The sequence below is a fragment of the Mizuhopecten yessoensis genome, unplaced genomic scaffold (genome assembly GCF_002113885.1).
Source record: "Mizuhopecten yessoensis strain PY_sf001 unplaced genomic scaffold, ASM211388v2 scaffold3349, whole genome shotgun sequence".
NCBI classification, from domain to species: Eukaryota; Metazoa; Mollusca; class Bivalvia; order Pectinida; family Pectinidae; genus Mizuhopecten; species Mizuhopecten yessoensis.
The window spans coordinates 64,431-73,080 of NW_018405000.1; the positions used below are offsets into that span (position 1 = coordinate 64,431).

Below are 8,650 nucleotides of genomic sequence, written 5' to 3' on the forward strand. Positions count from 1 at the left end.
ATTGATATACAATTTAGACTGATAGGCTGTTCCTGTTATCTAATCTTTTTGTATCAATTAATTTAGCTAAAACCAGTATGTAGAACTTATTGCATGTCGTTGCTGTTATGCCATTTCACATTTATTTGTATCATAGTACCCGTTTATGTTTACGAATTTCCCTGTCAATGTGTGTCAAAATTACCCTTGTATGACATTTCACGTTTATTTGTATCAGAATACCATTGTATGACACTTCACGTTTATATGTGTCAATAGTACCCATGTATTTTCAAGACATGTACCGTTTATGTGTGTCAAAGGTTACCATGTATTGATGTGACATATAGGGTTTATTTGTGTCAATAGTACCCTTGTATTTGTACGACATGTCCCGTTTTTTGTGTGTCAATAGTACCTGTGTATTTGTATGACATTTCCCTTTTTGTGTCAATAGTGCCCTTGTAATTTATGGCATGTAGGGTTTATTAGTGTCAATAGTACCCGTGCATTTGTATGAAATGTCCCGTTTATTTGTGTCAATAGTACTAGTTCCCGTGTATGATATTTCCCTTTGATGTGTATCAATAATACCCTCGTATTTGTACGACATTTCACGTTTATTTCTAGCATAGTCCCTTGAATGACATTTCACGTTTATGGGTGTCAATAGTACCCTTGTATTTATATGACATGTTGGGGGGGGGGGGTTGTCAATAGTACCCTTATGTTTATGACATGTAGGGTTTATTTGTGTCAATAGTCCCCTTGTATGACATTTCGCGTTTGGGTGTGTCAATAATACCCGTGTATGTGTATGACATTTCATGTTTATGTGTGTCAAAAGTCCCCTTGTATGACATTTCCCTTTGATGTTTGTCAATATTACCCGTGTATTTGTATGACATTTCCCGTTTATGTGTAGCAAAAGTACCTGTGTATTTGTATGACATGTAGGGTTTATTTGCGACAATAGTCCCTTTGTATAACATGTTGGGTTCATGAATAATACCGTATACAGCGTGGAGAGTATGTAATTATCTTGTTTAAAATACCAATACGGTTTTTTAAATCAGAATATGAACACAGATTTATTTTTTGTGATATTAGCAAAGCTTTTGACAGGGTTTGGCATAAAGGTTTCTTTCATAAACTCAAAACGTATGGAATTGATGGAAATTTGCTTTTATGATTTGAAAATTATCTCTCTGATAGATTGCAACGAGTCATCACTGAAGGTTATCACACACAGTTTAAGCAAAACAGCCAAACCACTGACACAACAGCACATAAACACCTAAGACTGACTTTAAACGATGATGCATCTTGGAAATAACACATGCTGAATGTATATGAAAAAGCTTATAGTAGATTAAACATTCTTCGTTACATTAAAACTCAAGTCAGTCGTAAATCATTAATTAAAATTTATATAGCATTTTTAAGGCCATTTTTGGAATATGTATGGGATAATTGCACTCACCTGTTTAAAGAACTTCTAGAATCTATTCAATTAGAAGCAGCCAGAATCATAACTGGGCTTCGATCTGGAACATCTCATAATAAACTTTATAATGAACTTGGTTGGGAAAATCTGTCAACAAAAAGAAATAAACACAAACACATAATGGTGTATAAAATCATGCATGGGCTGTCACCTCAATACTTATAAGATGTCTTAAATCCTTTCATTAACAATCAAAACGATAATCCCTATTCCCTCAAGCGAGACTATTAAATTCACCAATATGCAGAACTAACCATTGTTTTGACAGTTTCCTCCCTCTTATGTGCTGCACCACTAACACTACTGATAATGAGCTCTTAAACTCCCCAACTCTTGCAACCTTTAAACACAAACTGAATAAAGATATAATTATCGATAATAATCAATCTTAGCTTTTAAAACTGAAGGGGATAGAAGGGCCAATATTATTTTTTGTCAACTTTGAAAGTCCTGTAGCAATTTAAATTTTGATTTATTCAATGACCATTTTACTGACTGTCCCTCACGTGCTTGCTCTTGTATAATTGTATAATGATCTCAGACTTACTTTATTTACTTCAGTTAATATTTATGGAAATCATAACCATATTGATACAAACACTTTTCTACAATGCTGTCCTGATTGTAATGGAATAACAAACAGACAGTTACTTAATGATGTATAGTTATTTATTAGTATGATCTAACCAGCCATGACTTCATACTGTTATACTTTTCTATTCCTATTTCAATTATACTTCACAAATAAGTAAAATTTCTGGAAAATATCCTTTTTCTACTTTACCTACTTTTCTATAAATGGTATTCTCTACGGACATGGGAGTTTTCAGTTGAGCATGTTTGTTTGTTGTAAGATTTGTTCAATCTACCCTGTTTTACAGTGTCCATCTTATACATTGAATTACACATAGACCAGCTATCTGTTTGCATTTAAAATTACAATAACTTAGCAGTTTAGGCAACTGTGACCTGTGCATATATTATCACATGGACTTTCTGTCAATGTCTGCCAATAACTGTGTGATTTGATAGCTTATATAAAATGTAATAAAAAACACAAAAATGGCTGTAAAAGTGTTTTGTGTGTGATGTGAGAAGAGTGAATGTAATTGTTTTTCAGTTATGTTAATTAAGAAGGAGTTACATCCCTTTAACTTTTGTGTTTATAATTTTTATTTCACAATTGATGTATAAATTCAATCAATTCCAAAATTGCAGGATCCATTACTTTGGCCACCGTTGGAGAGAATGTATATAGGCTTTGCTTGTTATTTCATCCAATTTACTTGTATCAACCTTGTCAATAAAATTTGTTGAAATGAAAATATGAACACTATTGACATTGGCGGTGCTGCTGTGGTTTACACAAAGCTGTGTAATATTTCTTATGACTCCAAACATAACAGATATATGAGAAATGTCTGTAGTGCTTTATAGTAATCATTGAGATTGTGTATTTCAGGGCTAAGACTAGATCGGTGATAGTAGGTTTCAGCTATCAAACAGCGACACTTGTTTCTGTATACGACACAAAAGCTAAAATGACAAAAACAATGTTCATTTCCACAGCAAGTGCCCGTATGATAAAACGTATGGCAATTTACGAGTCGATGTTGATTACGTAGTGATTTGTAAAAAAAGATTACAAAGAGGCCCTATTAATTGTCGTTTACCTTCTTTTAAAAATTTACCATTTATCATATCCGGCCCATATGCTATAGAAGCATCTAATATATCAATGGTGTCAGACACGTTTAGAGTTGTTATATTAATATTGTCAATTATAATGGTATTGTTGTCATTAATAACTGGTAGAGTATGATGTGAATCGTCAAGTTCAGTCTGTTGGACTAAATAGTTATAAACTGCATTGGTTTTTTCTTTGTCATTAGTGTATGCATTGCCATTGTAAATCAGCATAGGTACATCGTGTATATCAGTTGTTTTGCATGAAAGAGAGTTTAAGATTTTCCACCAGTTTCTAGAAGAACAAGGCGTAATTTGAAGATGAGAAGATGTTTTAGTGTAGTAATATTTTTTCATTGCGGATAGCATCAACTCAGGCATTTCTTAGTTTTCTGAATGTTTCCCAATGAAGAGGGTTGTGTGTGTGTTTAGCTTTAGCATGAATTCTTTTCCTAGTTCTGATCAATCTGCGTATATTGCTGTGCATCCAGGGGGGTCGTGTTTTCGTAATGTTATTACTTTGTTAGGTATGGTGTCTGAGGCTACTTTGGAAATCGTCGTTGAAAGAAAATCTGCAGTGTTATCTATCGATAATGCTTCTGTTTCGTTCCAGATAACATTATTCCATTTATCACGATAATCGTTAAAATCACAATCTGTATATATATACGACGTTTAGTGCATTTATTATTTGGTGAACGATTAAATTTCAACTAAGCACATATAGGACAATTGTATATAAGGTTACTATTAGGAAAAGGGTCATTTACGTAGGAATGTTAACACTACTGTCATTGCTAACGAGGAACACATCAGGTAAAGATCTCGAGGTTTCAGTGAAATGTGTTGGCTCAGTAATTAACTGCTTTAAGTCAAATTGGTTTATGGTTTCTTTAAGGGCACAGTTACTCGTCATTAGCATATTTTCATTCAAATATCCAGTAATCAGGATGTTCGTAATACCGGTATTATATGCAAGTTCTAAAGAAAAGTGGATCAAATTCCAATAGTGGTCGTTAGTGTTTGGTGGACGATAAAAAGTACCAAGTAGCATTTTCTGGGATTTCAGTTTTAATTCTAGCCATACACTTTCGATGTTCCTAATCTCGAGATCTTTACGCCGTTTTACCATTATTTTGTTCAGAACATAAACCGCCCCACCGCCGCCAATTCGCTCTTGTCTACTTTGACAAAAAGTTGGATAAAAATCACCGTGAATTAGATCGTTCAACGTCTCGTTCAAGGGGTTTAATCACGTTTCAGTGAGTGCCAGCACGTCAAACATATTAAGTTCAGTAAACAACATCAATTTTAGGTAAATACTTCTATGTTCGTCATCTGTAGTCGGACCTGGATTACTTTCGACATCTCCACACTTGGCAAGAAGATCGTACAAAAGTAAGTGGATGTCTAATAATAAAATCGATAGAGGTAAGACATACCAATACTTACTGAATTCAGAGGCATGTGTCTTTTTAACCTTTCATGATTATACCATTGTTATATAGAAAAATACAGATAATTACGGGTAAGGCTTTCCATTTATAGCGGATAACTAGGTTTGCCGCCAGTACAGTCAGTGGATCTAGGCGTTTATGTAAGAATAAGGTAACGGATTTGTAGTAGAATGCGCCGGTTTTAATTCGATGACATATTGCATCAGACGGCATCAGGTAATACCAGAAACGTAGAAGAGGTAAGTATTTTTATAAACCGCACCCTCTACGATAAAGTGTCCATGTAGATTTTGTGAATAATAAAAGTTTTACAAAAAAAGTGTTCATGGTCTGTACTCTGATGTAAGCCATTCCAACAACAACAGTAACAGCAACAACCAAAATGTCAACATATAAAAAGAAACATAAAACGGGTCATATGGAGACATTATGCACCAGAGTGATGTAAGGTAAGTAACAATAATGTACATGTACAATATACTTTGATAGAGCAAGCCATTTGTCTATTTGTTCAATATTAAATCAGATTTAATTGGTATAGTAACAGCAATTGAGTGTAACACTTTCAATAACGCTGCCAGAATTCAGCGTACGAGATGAATGTTGGTTTCAACTCTCTTTCCACGTCCGTAGAGAGCTGAAACAGGAATTTAGCTAAGGACCAGAATAACATAAGTAAATTAAAGACACTTGGGGCCTGTTCGTTTATGCGGAACAACCGGTTTGACAGTTTATAAATGTAACAATTTCGGGTATAAATCCTGGCGGACCTGCAAATGTGTATGCAGGCCTTGCAAGGCTTTCTCAAGGCTCGCCTGAAAGCAGCATCAGATTACTAGGTCCGACCTTATTTAATAAACGAACAACAGTGGTCCGATCGGTTTGACCGTTTAAACGAAAACGGCCCAGGTAGCAAGTGTAGGTTGTGTTAAAGAGTTACATTCAATCTGTCGAATCACGGGCAATTATGACCGAGACACCATTAGTGTCGAGGGTCGTTGATAGGACATGGCCGAAGGGTACGAGATCGCTCTCACGTCGAATAGAGATCCTTTCACCAGAGATTTTTTATAAAGATTTTCCCGTCAATCGACCAGGTTAGCAGGATCTTTGTGAACTTCACTAAGTTCCTGACGTGGAAACAGATGGAGTTCCTAATCTTTGTAAGATCCTCATTAACCATTATGTTTTTCAAGTCGGGATTTCCTTGAAACGTTTCCTCGCCATCATAAGATTGCGTTTCGCCTCGCGACTAGCATCCTCGATATCCATGGGTTACGCTCACTTTCGCTTTCTGCATCCCTGGAATATGTCATAGCAAAATTGAAAGCTTAGTGTGAGCCACCTTGTTGATGAGACAAGAAAACTAGTTTGATCCTTTGATGAACATCAAAAGAATCTCGCGGACACGTAACGGTAAAAATTGACAGGCTTTGAAGTCGGGCGTCTCTCCTTTGTAATCTTCAAAGGACAAGTATCAGCCTAGCGATTGGTCAGGTTGTTTTTTTTACATGAGACCAATCAAACAACTATCTTCGTGCCTTCAATTTTGCTATAACATATTCCAGGGGTGCAGAGAGCGAAAGTGAGCGTAACCCCTGGATATCGAGGATGCGCGACTAGCCAACCGAGCAATGATTTGTCATGGTTTGTTATTCCTCCTAGGTGCAACACGATGGGACCTAACAATGTTCTCTGGAAGTTTGCTGGCCGCATCAAGAGTCATCTCTGTTGGGTTTTTGACACCATTGGACTCCTCGAACCTAGAAAATATGACACATTCCCTACGATTGTATTGCTCAAGGTCATCTAATTTAAATTAAAGATCGTCATTTTCATATTTAAGTACATTGATTTCGACTCTAAGGGGCACGATTTTGTTATTGACCATAGCCTGTATATCAGTTAATATCAGATTTCGAACACTGAGAGCAATGCGCTGAATGTCAAGGTCAGACAGGCTGAATGCGGGATGGTGAGGGCCGGGGGTTGACATCAGTTGCGGTGCAAGGTTTTGGACCTGGGAAACACCTTGGGAGGGGGCCAGCATAGGCGATCCTTGAAAATTGAGTTGCTGAGGCGGAATATAGTTCATAGCCATGATCGGACTTGGATTATGATAGTCCATAGTCAGATAACTATCGTTTAAAATGGTACCGTTATGTATTCTTTTTTGGTGATCTCGATTTAGACGACGACGACGTAGATTGGTTTGAACGTTCTCTTTTACCAGTGTTTATTTTAATGCTCATGTTACATATAAAATATAATTCAATGTACGCGTACTCGAGGAACCAGGGCCGCAGGTGAGTTGTTTATCAATCTATAAATAGGCATCAGAACGTACAGGTAACGTGGACATAACAGAAAGTCAGTGAACTGTGACCTCAAGGCCAGTATTGGAAATTTTATAAAGTACTGAAACATCAAATACAGATATTTTTACCAACTTTCCTCCTCCACACAGCTACCTCAGCGACCCATGGTTCCCCCGATGCTGGAATGACACTCCATGGTGCAGTAGCTTTACAGTTTCGTCGGAGCTCTGTTTAGAGTGACCACTCTACTGGCTGACCACGTGCACGTGGATGATTTATTTGCTACATATGCGGTTAAGTGATGGACAAGTGTGTCGGATAATTTCTAATATGGAAGAATAGATATTGTAAAATTCGTTTTCAATTGTCCTGTTCTATAGAGTTATATAATGGATTTCATTGAGTTTTTGAAAACAAATGAGTTAAAATTGAGGTGAAATATCATTCAAAAAAAAAATTGAACTTTAAAGAATGAAATATCACAGACCAATTTTGAGAAAATTGAAATGAGTTGGGGATTCGAGTCCTCCAGACTGAAATTTCTCTATCATCGAATATAAAATACGCACTTTGAATCTAATGATTGAAATAGGTAATTTTCTGGGGTATTTTTTAATTATTTATTCAGAACATTTCTTGTATTATATATTTATTTTGTTGTCGTTTTAAGGAACCCGTTGCATCTCAGATTTCACTATAATTTTAGCATCTTTTGACTACATCGATTATGGGGAAGGACCTTCCGATCGTCAGTCCGCTGTGGGTGTAATGAGTGAGTGAAGCAAAATCTCCCAAAAAATGCATAATATCGTGAGAAAAAGTAATTAAAAAATGTTAGCATACCGTATGTAGCTCGTATACATTTCCTCTACTTTCAAAAGAGAAATCTAGTTTACTAAATATGCGGATATTTTCCGAAGACGCGAGTGTACATTTTGTCATTTACCAAGTTCTAACTAATTTTCTTCTAACAGACACTTAATTTTAAATAGAGCTTCTGAAAGAGTAGAAATTAGTGTTTCTATTTCTTTAAACAGATGTTTTATTTCTGTATCTGTTTAAATCGGGAGTGTAACAACGCCTCCAAACGTCATATATTCCTTTCCAATGAAATTCCAGTATGACATTTTTTTTAGACTGTCAAACTCAACTGCAAACACCAACTTAAAAGACATACTGTATATATTCAAATAATGCCCGACAGCCTGGAGCAGCGACCGTTTAAATATATGGTTACAGAATAAAGCTTAGCATCGATGTAGTGTCATCATTTTTGACAATTTAATATGAGAAAGGTTTTTGCCGTTATATGCCTAAAGGGTTTATTTTTTATATTTTTTTGACAGGGACCAGAAAAAATACTCAACTTAGACTGAAACAAATATGTTGTGAATTTTAATCATCTCTTATGTATAATATTATCAATAAATAATTTTCATAGAATAGCAACAGCTTCTTTCTTTTTAATTTACATGCAATGTCGTTTTCATATAGTTGAAATTTAGATCGCTGCTCCAAGCTGACGGACCAGAACGATAGGAGTTGCGTCCCTTGTTCGAAATCTTCTCGTAAGTAAAAAGTTCCGCGAATTTTGCATTTTATTAATCCAGCTAGTTGCAGATCAAGGTAAATCAATGGTATTTGCTATTTTCATGCTCATGTATGACGTCTGTTGTACTTTTATGAATGTTACTTGATAAATG

At 35.7% G+C, this 8,650-nt stretch overlaps 1 protein-coding gene across 4 annotated transcripts in view; it reads left to right on the forward strand.

The window, feature by feature from the left end:
- Window positions 1-7,646: 7,646 nt before the first annotated feature.
- The window catches only part of LOC110447414 (DNA polymerase kappa-like), a 13,724-nt gene continuing 12,720 nt past the window's right edge, over window positions 7,647-8,650 (forward strand). For 2 of the 4 annotated variants that reach the window (XM_021493083.1, XM_021493086.1), the window contains exons 1-2: window positions 7,647-7,719; window positions 8,442-8,573. The gene's annotated coding sequence lies outside the window, so the exon portion shown is untranslated. Of the gene's footprint in view, window positions 7,720-8,441; window positions 8,574-8,650 lie in introns of those variants that run through there. The other 2 variants (XM_021493085.1, XM_021493084.1) reach the window with 2 other exon arrangements.